Raw genomic sequence first — 12,960 nt, forward strand, 5'->3', positions numbered from 1 at the left:
ACGTTGAGCAAGTGCAGAAGGAGTTCCGGGAAAAGACGTTCATTTACTCAACGTTTGCTTAGTCAGCTTCCTCTTAGTGCATTACGTCTGTAATACATCTCTATTATTACCTCCTTATGCCTAAAGGAACCGCCCGACTCCACGTTACGTTAATCACTCTTCTGAATACAAACTATTTGTTTCTTTAGAGCTAATGAAGAAATTGCTAGTTCCAGTAAGTTTATTACATCACCCCATATTTTGAATATAAGTTGGGAAACTAGGCTTCCTGAGCAAACATGTGATTTCCATTGTGTTCCCAAGAAACAAAAATGATGTGTCATCACTAGATGTTCAGAACACCCCCCCCTCCCCCCACTCTTTTTCCTCCCTTTTTCTCTCTTTTAGACTTGTCTGGACAGCCACCCTGGCCTTGCGCCAGACATAAGTGAAGAAGATGACTCACATTTATTGCAATCAGATGAAAGAAGAATTGCCCTCAACAGCTTTCAGGCACTGAATAGGGGTGCTGATGATGATTCGTACTTACCTTAAGAGGATTATGAGCACATTATAATACATGAAAGAGTTATTTTTTTTTGTTTTGTTTTGTTTGAAACCATTTTATTTAAAAGCAAAAAACATCCATCATTACTCATGTCAGTTAAAAGTGCAGTCATTGGATATAAACAATTTTATAACCAATTAATGTGTTTAGTATCATTCAGAAGGTCAAATTATTTTACTATTGCTCAAAAAATATATTTCTCTTTCAATTCTATTGAGCTTGTAATTTTGTGCTGAGGTAATTATTTATTAAAAAAATGTTAATTAAAAGCAAGTATATTTTTGCTTCTCCAATAATCTTTCTATCTTTATATGTAACTAAGTGTTTGTTAAACACAGCCATGTTAACGATAGTGTAGGATATTTTATATGTCTCTGTTGCCATTAGCAACGACTGGTATTGTTCCTACTGATTCAGTTATTCACTTTCAGTTACTGCTTTATCCTGCTGAGGCTGTGTGCGAAACACACACCCGGTGCGTCACACTGTTGCACTAGGCACACATGTTCACACCCTCCTAAGCTAGGGGCAGTTCATCTTTGCCAATCTACCCACTGTTTTTTGGAGATGGGAGGAAACTGGAGGACCCAGAGGAAATATACATGTGCAGGGGTTGTGGTAACCTAGTGGTACAGGTGTTTGACTACTGATCGGAAGGTGGCAAGTTTGAATCCTACGCCTACAAGTCGGCCGTGCTGGACCCCTGAGCAAGTCCCTTAATCCGTAATTGTTCAGTTGTATAAAATGAGCTAAAAATGTAAGGTACTTTGCATCAGGGCATCTGCCGATTGTCGTAAATCTGCACAGGCACAGAGAGAACAAGCAGAAAATCTCCACACAGTCACACTAACTCAGGAACCTAGAAACCTTGAGCCGTGAAGCATTTTATTTGTTGTATATCTCTTTGACACATTAATTCATTTTCCCTTTAACCATCTCTTTTCTTCCAAAATGAATGGAACAGGAACATGTTGAAGCTCATGATGCTATCTGTTTGGAGTCAGGGGTATTAATTAAGTCCATTTGATGTGCTTTGACAGACAATGGCTTCCCTCACAGACTCCTGGCCCTTCGCTGTTAGAGTGTTTTTTCATCACAAAGCCGCCATTGTTTTGTACTAGTGTTCTGTTTTTTCCCAATCCAAGCCCTCGACCACAAAGTATCCTGCATCTATTTCCAACTTGTGTCTCATCTAAATCCCCTGGGATACTTCAGCAGAAGTGTGGGAGATTAATGATGGGGAGTTTGGATGTGGCATATTGTTAATGCTCCTGTCAGATTTTGATGTGAGCATGTGTGGGCCAGGCAGTGTGCCCGATGAAAGGGCAGGGGTGTGTTTGTGTGAGCGTGCGTTTGCGTGAGGGGTCTGCAGGGTCTGGCAGGCCAGCTGGAAGCTTTTTCAGCCCTGGGAGCAAGTCTATCTCTGGGGCATAGGCTTGGCACAGGGCTGGGTGGAGCAAAACTTGCAGCACTGCTACATCATCGTAGATCAAGCAGCTCTGCATCCCAGCACTGACAAAACAACAACAACCACCGAGTGAGACTTTTCAGCGAGCAGATAACCAGGGACATGGATGATTACACCAGATGTGTAATTACCTCTTGTTTTTTTTTTTGTAGGGATGAGAGGAGGTAAATGAGTATCAAAGCTAAGTAAATCACTAGAGATTCAGTGATGTTATAATCATTTATGGCTTGAGGATCTTTTTGGAAATGCATTTAAATTTCAATAGAGGTTTACTAGTCAAATAAATTCAAAGAATTATTACACCTTTATATTGATTTGCCTGCGTATACACTGAATGACGATTAGCTGAAAAACATATCGTCATGCTAGCACAATCAGGCCATGTGATGAGGAAATCTTGATGCTAAAGGGAGTTTTTGCAAAGAAAACACGTAAAAAAAAAAAAAAATCAGTGGTTCAGGCAGGCAGGTAAAGTTCATTCCTCCACCTTGGTGTCAGAACAGAGAACAGCCATCATAGATCTGCTTTATGTCTTGAAGGATGGAGGGTCATGTCGAGCTGACTTGTGTCTTGAAAGAAATTTGATGCATGGTTTGATCAGTGTCTTCAGGAACATGGGATCTAATCTGGGAGTTTATTTTATGTTTGTAAGCAAGCCTGAGTGTTTTGTGTCTTATTTGAGCAGCTATATGAAGCTGTATTGGAGTTAGAATGCAGCAATGAGGTGATGCAGGAAAACTTAGTCTCTGAGTATGCAGCCAATGGTGGCTCAATGGTTATAGCTCTGGGTTAATAAAAATAAGCTTGCTGATTCTAGACCCAGCACTGCCAAGCTGCCACATTGCACAATTGGCCCTTAGCCCTCTCTGATCCAGGGTGTTGTATCATGGCTGACCCTGTGCTCTGAACTTGTTAGGAAGAATAGGCAAAGAAAATACTTTCTCTGTGCTATAATGTATATGTGAATACAAATAAAGGCTTCCTCTTCGTTCTGGATCAGCACTGGAACAGGGAACTGATGGGATGCCAGGATTGAGTCGCAGTAGTCAAGTCTTCAAACTACAAGCAAATGAACAAGCACCTGGCTAACGAAAAAGACCAGATCCTCCAGAGAAACCGACTGTGTCTGATTAGCAACATAAGCAGAAGACATTAGCTTTTTGTGCAGAACAACGCCTACAACTATAGCTACAGCTACACTAGCATCAATACTGTATGTCAGTTAGAACATATACAACATAGAGGTAACGATGATCTCTTTCTAAAACAAAAAATTATCATTTTAACACTGTTATTCTGCCCAAATTTAGAATATTCGTACACGTTTCGTACATTACCGTGTTCAGCTCTTCTTCATGAAGGGTTTTTTTTAATTTAAGCTCCATCTGCTTCACACACAGCTTCCTATTTACTATATTATGTATAACTACAAATATATGGCCAAAGGCGCTTCATTTGAGAGTCTGGCCCGGAAAACCAGGGTTTGAAATGATTACCAATGTATGTACATGTAATATTCATGTATATTGTACAATGACTTGTACAGTAAAGAGATGCAGTGCAATAGTTGCAGCATGCTGTGCAGCATGAGCCCTCTGTAATGAGTGTACAGTGACTCCTGTGTGGATGATGTATATGTAGCTGTCAGGTCTCGTGTAATGGAGGATTGTGATGTAAAGTAAATTGAAGACGAATCTTAAAGATGAATGCTGTATCGTATCGTTTCAGATAACATTTTAAATATGTCTCTTAACCCATTGAACATAGGCCTGTTGAATTGTTCTGACTATTTCTGGGATTATTCCTGTAATGCCCACCAACCTGTGGTTTGGATCAAGCCCATTCCATTAAAGCGTTCAGTCAAATACTATTAACTCCTCTCCAAAAGCATTTTATCTTAATGGTATTCTTAGTGCTAGAATGATGATGTGTATGTGCCGGAGACTATAAATGCAAGGCAGGGCAAGGCAAAAGCCCTACGACACACTTGTTTAACTTGTAAGCTATTATTTCTGTGAAATTGTGCTACAAACATAGCAAAAATAATACTCCACAGTGTTTTGAAAGCTCACTCTGCTTTGCTATTAACACCCTTTTGAAGCAGAACTGGAACAGAGAGGTCACAAGACCAGGGATAAACACTGGAGGGAGCATTAGACTTCTCCTCCCACTTTCTCTCTAGTGCCCGCCCACTTTGTCTCTCGACATTCATTACAGGTCAAAGGAGCACTCATCATTTTTATCATCTCTCTCTCTCTCTCTGAGTCATGCAGCAAGCCTTTATCTGTCTGACATCAACTGATGTGTTCTGCAGCACCAGGTACCTCCCTCCCTCTGCCCTCCTAATGGGACTGATGGCTGTTGGTGTCAGCTGCTATATTGCCTTGCCTTATCATAATTACTGCTACCGCTGCCTCTAAAAGCATGATAGCAGAGTAGTTTGTAGGATTCACAATGATTAATCACTTGCCAAACTGATTGCTTCTCTCCCTGCAGCAGCACAACAGGCCTAGCTTTAATCAGTATGCCACGCTAGGTATTGTGGCCAGTGGGGAGATGGGTGTGGAAAGAGTTAGCGTAAGTAATTTATCTGCCGGACCATTTGCTAACAACTTGTGATATACACGGTTTTATTGGTGCAGTGTGTTTCGATTTAACCCCAATGTTTCTGTGGCCTGAAACAGAACCTTTTCAATACTTTTTTTTTATTTATTAAACATAAACCCTACCACTATGTTCCTGGAAACGCAATAGAAAAGAATTTAGAATTGCAAGACGTGTCAGTACAGTCTGCAAAATCTGGCTATGACATTATATCATCCTTATCTGCATAACTCGATTGCACAATTGGTATCAATTACGGATGTTGTTTAGTCTGTTTGTTTGCTTGCTTGCTTTTGTACCTGACCTCTATTTTCTAATGAATTCTGATCAATTCTAATGAATTTATTTGGTTATTTTTCCCCACATATAAACAAACTAAGTACTAATTTCAACTACTGCAACCCTGACTAATTGACAGGATGAATGATGTTCCACATCCATGGTCTCAACCAGATGACTGGTGAACCTGTCTGTAAGGTTTCCCTAAATCAATCAACCAAATAAAGTCTGTTTCGAATCTGTTATATCTTCATTTGGAATAATGTACTCTCGTTCCTGTTACTTCACTAATTCTGATGTATTAACACTGTTGTTGTATTCCAGCAGGACCCAATTATCCAACAGTTTACGTCATCTTTGTCTGTCCTGGATAACAGAATAACTTGTGTTATCTATAAAATTCAGAGCAAAGACCCCCAGACTAACCTTCATTTCTATCAGATTACTCCCCCAGTATTTCTTTCCCTTTGACCCGCCCTAACTCCCTCTGGTTCTGGAGAAGGGGGGGGGGGGGGGGGGGCATTTCACATTTTCTTTTTCTTCAGCTGTCTGGCTCTTAGCAGAGAGAGTTAAATGAGAGTTAAAACAAGTTCAAACCCAGAGACATTCCCTCCGTTCTCTGAGGAGCCTGTTTTCGTCAAAAAGTTGGTCTATAAATCTTCAAGGCAGCTACTCGCTGACCCGAGTCTTCCCGGTGGCCTGTCTCACTGGGCTTTATAAGCAAACCTGCACTTCGGCACTTTCTGTATTTCTTAAGACAGAAAAAGACATGGCCTGTCCTCAGATGGTGACTGACTCTTCTGTGCTGGCATGGGTTTGTTTCAGATAAATCTTGGATTCCGAGTGTGTGTGTGTTTGTGAAAGCTGCAGTGAGCCTTCCCCCGAGCTGCAGTGCACCATCCTGTAGTATTTACACACAGATAAGCCAAAAGTTCATGTTTAGAGATTCCTATTTCTCAGCACACATGGTGTACCTGCAGAGTGTGATTTACGAGGCCTTGCTCCTCCGAGGCTTGGCGGACACAGCTGGAGGTGTGGGTGTTCATCTGTTCATGCTACTGGCGTGTGTGTGTGTGGGAGGGTGGGTGGGTGGTTTTGATTGGTATCCAGCTTCTTGCCTGTGGCTTCACAATCCAGATCGTTGCTTTCCAGCTGTCCTGAGGCTCACGCAAGAGCCTTGATATAAGATCCCAGTATTTTACATACAGGTGGATCTGAATACTTTCCATACCAGCGTGTGTGTGTGTGTGTGTGTGTGTGTGTGTGTGTGTGTGTGTGTGTATGTGTGTGTGTATGTGTGTGTGTGTGTGTGTGTGTGTGTGTGTGTGTCTGTGTGTGTGTGTGTGTGTGTGAGGACCAAAGGAAAAATATTTGATGTTTTCACCTTCTGGGGACATTTCGGTGGTCCCTATAAGATAAACACCTAAAAGAATCAGAAGGTTTTCTTTTGGCTTCTGATGTTAGATTTTGATTTTAGATTTAGGTGTGTGTGTGTGTGTGTGTGTGTGTGCACTTGCTTATTGGAAGTTATGCAATTATTCATAATGAACGCAGGCTGCCAAGGCCGTCTGTATTTTTTATGTTTTGTTTCCACTAAATGCTTTGGCATGAGCCAGGGAGTTATGTAAGACTAATGGTTTTCACAGAGGGCCTTTGGTGTGCATTGCAAAGAGCAATTTTTTTTTTTGCAAAGAGCAGACCATCATATCAATTTGCCCATAACCCTCTATGCCCAAGTGGAACCTAATTTCCTTCAAGCATCACACTCGCAGCCTGAGCCTGTATTTTTGAAGTCAACCTGCTGGAAAAAAGTGAGGAAATGCATCAGACAAGGTTGGTTTATTTGACAGCTCCTGAGTTATGCTTGTCATAAAATGTATAACATGCCTCAATAATGCATGCATGATGAAAGGCTGTGTGGTGTACCATACAGAATTGTAAACGTTTCTGTAATTTGTGAGATTTGCCCAAAGCATAATGTCCTGGGCCATTTAGTTCACAGCTGAAATATTAAAGGGGCAACAGATAGTTGCTTTCACACAGAGACTACACAAGGAACTCTCTGAAACAAGCTAGGGTTAACCTTGACCTTCTCACAAACACTCGATTGTTCTCATAATTAACCCACTCATAACACACAAAACACACAAGCCGAGCACAGAAGCTGTGCTTCGTCTACACTTTCACACACACCCACATAAGTTGTGACAATAGTAATGCATGCTAAAAGCTTCTCGCTTGTGATATTGTTCTTTCAGCAGCCTGTTTTCTAATGGAAAGCCACGCATTGTGTTCACGTCTGAGGCCACTCCGCTTGCCTGATTCAGCATTAGAGCTACCGACTCGCCGCACACAACCCTGGCACCCGGCCATCACTCCCAGAAATGCCAGTCAAGCACTGTTTCATTCAGCCAGCATTTATTATGTGCAATAAAAATGGCACTGACAGCATCATAATTACATGAGAGTACTTTTTCAGATACTGATAAACAATAACACAGATGAAATCATTTCTTAGATAAATTCTCCTTGAGTAGTGAGCTTTTTTTTTTAAATAGTGATCTGATTAGAATATTATTACAAACATGTATCAGTTCATGATACATCAGGAGTTGGATCATATAAGCAGGGAAATGAAGAAATAATGAACATGATTAACAGAGCTGAGGTTCTTAACCCTTAACCCTCACTGCTCCAGTGGTGCTGTATCATGGCTGACCCTGTGCTCTGACCCCAACCTCCATAGTTGAGATATGTAAAGAAAGGATTTCACGGTGTTGTAATGTATATGTGACAAAATAAAGACCTCTAAAAAAGCACTACAGAAACTGGATGGTTTTACTATGTTAAATGTATTCCAATTAATTAGCTGACATTATGAATATTATGCTTCACATTGAATAAAAAGGTGAATGTTTTATTTTTCAGTAATCCTTGGTAACACAAAGCAGTAGAATTCATGCCAGCTAAAAAAATTGAGTCACTTTATTTATTAATGTCATAATTGTATTAAAAATGAATATACGAGTGACACAACAGAAAAGGGTTTTTTTCTGCTTACATAATCAGCAGTTTGAATCTCTACAGTCATCTGTATCCAGGTGACAATGGCGAAACTTTGGCTATATTTTCTACTCGTCTATCAGCGTGACACTAAGCAGTCATGGGCATGTGTGAGCTCATGTATGTGGAACGAGGGTAGAAAGCACATTCTTCTCACTGACACGGCATGAGCAGCAGTTTGAGGAAAAAAATGTGTTTGGGTGGCTTCAAGTGTCTCAGGAAGCATGTTAGCCTTTACCCTCCTGGGCTGGTATCTGTTGAATGATAGGGCAGAGCTGAATAATGGGAAATGACCAAACTGGGGAGAAATTGGGGGTTTATTAAGCCAGATTTGACATCTTAGGTGCCTTAAGATCCATGTAAAACCTTCTTCACACTTTCAAGCTGAATATCTGAAGGATATACAGTAAATAATATATACATTTTATATATATATATATATATATATATATATATATATATATATATATATATATATATATATTTATTATATGCCTGAAGGAACTCCTGCAAATAAAAAAAAAGCACTTTACACTTTCCATAATCTCTAGCCAGCGAACTTATAAAAAACATCATCAAAAGGAATCTCATTCCCAATGACATATATGTACATTACAGCACAGTGAATCTCAGCATGGGTCAGGATACAGTGCCTCATGAGCAGAGAGGGATAAGAGCCTTGCTCAAGGTCCCAACACTTTCCATTCCCCTGATTACTGATTACACACCTCAGTTCTCTATCTCCAAAAATTCACTGACTCATTGTCACATCTCAGTCCAGAAACCCTTCTGTGACGTTATCGATCCTTTTGTTAATTTCATGCTTTATGGATGTCAGCTTGCTTGTTTTTCACATTTAGCCTGTTTAGTCCTGCCCTGACTCTGATTCTTTGCCTGCTTCAATGTTTTTTGGACATAAAATAAAATGTGCTTTTAAATATGTAAATATATATATATAATATAATAAATAATATAATATGTAAATAGACCATGAGATAATACATCACAGCCATGTATTTATATTTCCAGACCACAAACTAAATATTTCACGGCCACAAATGATTACGAGATACAAAAGTCATGGCCAAGAATTGTTTAACCTCATATCATGAATTTATTAATATGTTTTGGATCCTCCTGCTTATTACAGTTTTTATTATTTGGCTGGAACTGGTAAAAAAAAGTCAAATGCAATAGTTCAGAATCTTAACTTTTTTGTATGAATACATTTACCTGTGGCAATAAATGACTGTATAAAGTCTTTGTTTCTACCTTAACCTTCCTTCATGCCAGTTTTTGTTTATGTTCTTGTACCAAATCGAAATAGAAATGACATTTCATGAGGTACTGGCTTTAATACCACATTTATGTGTTCCTATGTAAATGCAGCCATCACAGTTGGTATTTCAGCTACAATTCTGAATGTACAGTGAAAATGAAAGGGCTTTACAATCCTGTTGAAATGAATCCAAGATACTGAATTATGTCAGATATCTTTATACCTTTAATGTCATTACAGCAGCCAGTAAGATACAAGTGCAAGACAAATAGAAGTATTTAAGAGAGAAAAAAAATAACAGAAGTAGGCATAGTCATGTGAATGGGGTTAATGTGAATCACGTCATTGATGACTTGTGTATAACATGTTACACACTTATGTTTGAATGCTTATACAACCTGGTGATTGTATTTTTTTTTATTTTTTTTTTTTATTTTATTTTTTTTCATGTTAATCAAACACATGAAATGAACATCCCTCAAAGGTATAGGGGGTATAGACAAAATAATTATTATGTTTTTGTTGTTGTTGTTGTTGTTGTTTTACAGAATTTATTTTTATTTATTTTTTGTGGCAGGAAAAAAAATATTTTATTATATATATATATTTATTTATTTTTTTTTTTTTCTTTTTCATATAAAATTTTATATAAAAAAAATCTATATCACACTCCCTCAAAGGTAAGGGTTTGTTTTTTTTTTGGTTGATTTTTTTACATAATTAATTTTTTTTTTTTTTTTTTTTGGCAGAAAATTTTTTTTTCCTGTCACAAAAAAACCTACAATCTTAGCAGGTGTGTGCAAACCTTTTATAAGCACTTTAGCTGTAGTTACTCATAACAAATAATTTTTAAGTACACTTAAAATACTATGAACATATATACATCTATGATGTATAATGCTATGAACAAAACATCATTATTGTTTCAATTAATAAATTAATATTGTCTAATTAATTAATCAAATATGTAAATAATTAAAATATTAAAATATATACAGATTCTGATTTGCTATCAACTTGATTTAGGTGTTTATTCATTTGTTATCTATTATTTATTGGTTTGTTTATTAATGGACTTGTTGTTTAAGCCTTAAGACATTTTGAATTAACTAATGAATTAAGCTGATAAATATTTAAATGTGTAAATATTTTAATTTGTTAGCAATTGAATGTATTTATTTATTTAAAGTTTGTTGGTTTAATAATTCATTTACATGTAGTTGTTTTTACACTTTACATTTTCTTAATGTGATGAAATGATGTAAAGGTTCCTCTAAGTTCCTCTGCCCCCCTTCTGTAATCTCTCGGGGTTTCCCAGGAAGACCAGAAGTGCTGACATGTGATAAGAGCCAGACTTACTACTTTTAGAGTTTGATAAATAAATAAATAAATAAATAAATAAATAAATAAATAAATAAAAAGGTGGGGAATTAAATGTAGAAATCTGTTCAACAATGTTTTAACCATTGGCTCCTAAAGCTAGAGCTTATTGACATTTCAAATCAACACTGCTCAAGTGGAACAAGTGAAGAAATTTCAGGCTGAAGCATCTTTTTTTATGTCACCATAACTACGTGACAGTCTACAATGTAAAGAATGTTCATGTCTGCAGTGTGAGCAAGCCTTGGATCTGTAACGGCTAGCAGACAGTGAGGAAGAATTAGAGTGCAGAATGTGGGGTGTCAGTGTTAGAACTGAGGATTCCTAGCCGATGGGGCATCTATCCAGCTGCCTGTTGATGTTCAGCAGCTGGGAAATGTAAGCGGATGCATGGGGGGGTTCAGAGGGGTGAAGAAAGATGCTCGCTGATCTAATCTCTCCCTGTGAAGGGTGCATTAATGTCCTGCCTGTGTTTCATGAAAGAGAGGAACCAAAGTGTGTGTGTGTGTGTGTGTGTGTGTGTGTGTGTGTGTGTGTGTGTGTGTGTGTGTGTGTGTGTGTGTGTGTGTGTGTGTGTCTGTGTTAAAATCACACTCCTCTCTTCCTTTTGAACTAAATTACAGGCCAGACTGCAGTCTTTTGTTTTCTTCCTCTCTTGCACATTATAATATGTAGTTTTCCATTCATATGTATACATGAACCGTATAGTGAAGTAGTTGTTAAATAATTGTAACATACAATATACTGTATATAAAGATTTGTAATATTATGCTCCCAATAGCATAATATTAATATTAAATAATATTAATGCTCCCAATAGCAACATAAGAAATATAGTACAAAAAGTTAATATTAGTACAAGATTAATATTAGACTTCTATTTAAATGTGTTTGTATTTATCCCTAATGAACAAGCCTGAGGTGATTGTGGCGACTGTGACGAGGAAAAACTCCCTTAGATGGAAGAGGAAGAAACCTTGAGAGGAACCAGAGACAAAAGGGAACCTCTTCCTCATTTGGGTGACACTGGAGGATGTGATTATAAATTATTATAAACACCGGAGAGTGTTATTATAAATAATGTTCTTTCTATATTCATATACAGTCTGACATTTGTGTATTGGAGAGGAGGTTGTTGTCCTTAAAGACCACATGGAGTTGGTATCTTCTCTTTGAATGTCTGAAATCGTCATGAAGTGGAGCTGAAACATCTCTATATGCCTCGGGATCTTCACAGGCTTTTCCTCTTCTCACTGAATGTCCGAAATCTTCAAGAATTCTCTAGATTATATAGAATATATTCCTTACTCTATAGAAAATACAGTATATGTCAGATGTATGATTATTACATGATGATACATAAATAGAACACTGTGTATTTTACTCTTTATACAAAATGCAGCGTGTTCTGGTCTTCAGACTTCCTCCGCAGACTTTTTAATTGCCCTGCTATGTACAGTATGTCAAATGTAAAGGCCCTTTTGCTAGCTTTTAGCTAAGAAAGTCTCACTTCACCTCTAATACTCCAATTCCCTAGTCCAAATCTGTACCGAATAAATTGTGTCGGAATACAAATGAACGGGGTGCAGAAGTCAAGAGCTCTGCTTTTTTTAATGAGGACAAAAACCTATCAGCACATCTAACCCTTTCCGCTTCATTTACTGCCTCTGTCTCCCTGAAGACGCTCAAGTCTTGTGTTTCTTTTTTTTTTTTCTGCCTCAGTGAAATCTCTCTCGCAGTCTTTCACCATCACCCTTCTCTTTCTACATCTTCCAGAATTTAAACCTTCATGTTGCAGAGAGCTGGCTCTCCACTATGGAAAGGTCACTTAAATAAATAAAGAAACAAGGAGGTATCTAGCCACCCCACACCCTCACTCAGGCTTTGAAAGCTTGTGCTCTGCTTTTTTTTTTTTTTTTTTTTAAAGATTCATTCACTCAAAGGACATTGGGAAGAGTTAAAATAAATAAATAAATAAATAAAGGAGTAGAACTTTTAGACTTCACTCCTACTCAGTGACCATGCCGGCATTAGTCACAGAGTAGTGGTTCGATTCCCTAAATGCCTCCGGCTCTGTAACGTCTGAGCTCACTCTCTGGGGTGAACAGACTCTGAACATCTTATCTGTTGGAAGCTGGAAATAGATACAGTGTAGTAAGGAAAATTAGTATTCTCCTACATGAATAATGGCAAAATGAATGTATTAAGATATTAAGGCAATGTCTCATGGTACGGATCTATAAACCTGTATATGCATCAGGGTCAAACACCAAATAATCCAACAAATAATATGACCAAACCGATTCAAGCTAATAAAAATTCATTCCCTACCTAATTATA

Source organism: Tachysurus vachellii, chromosome 21, assembly GCF_030014155.1.
Source record: "Tachysurus vachellii isolate PV-2020 chromosome 21, HZAU_Pvac_v1, whole genome shotgun sequence".
Lineage (NCBI taxonomy): Eukaryota > Metazoa > Chordata > Actinopteri > Siluriformes > Bagridae > Tachysurus > Tachysurus vachellii.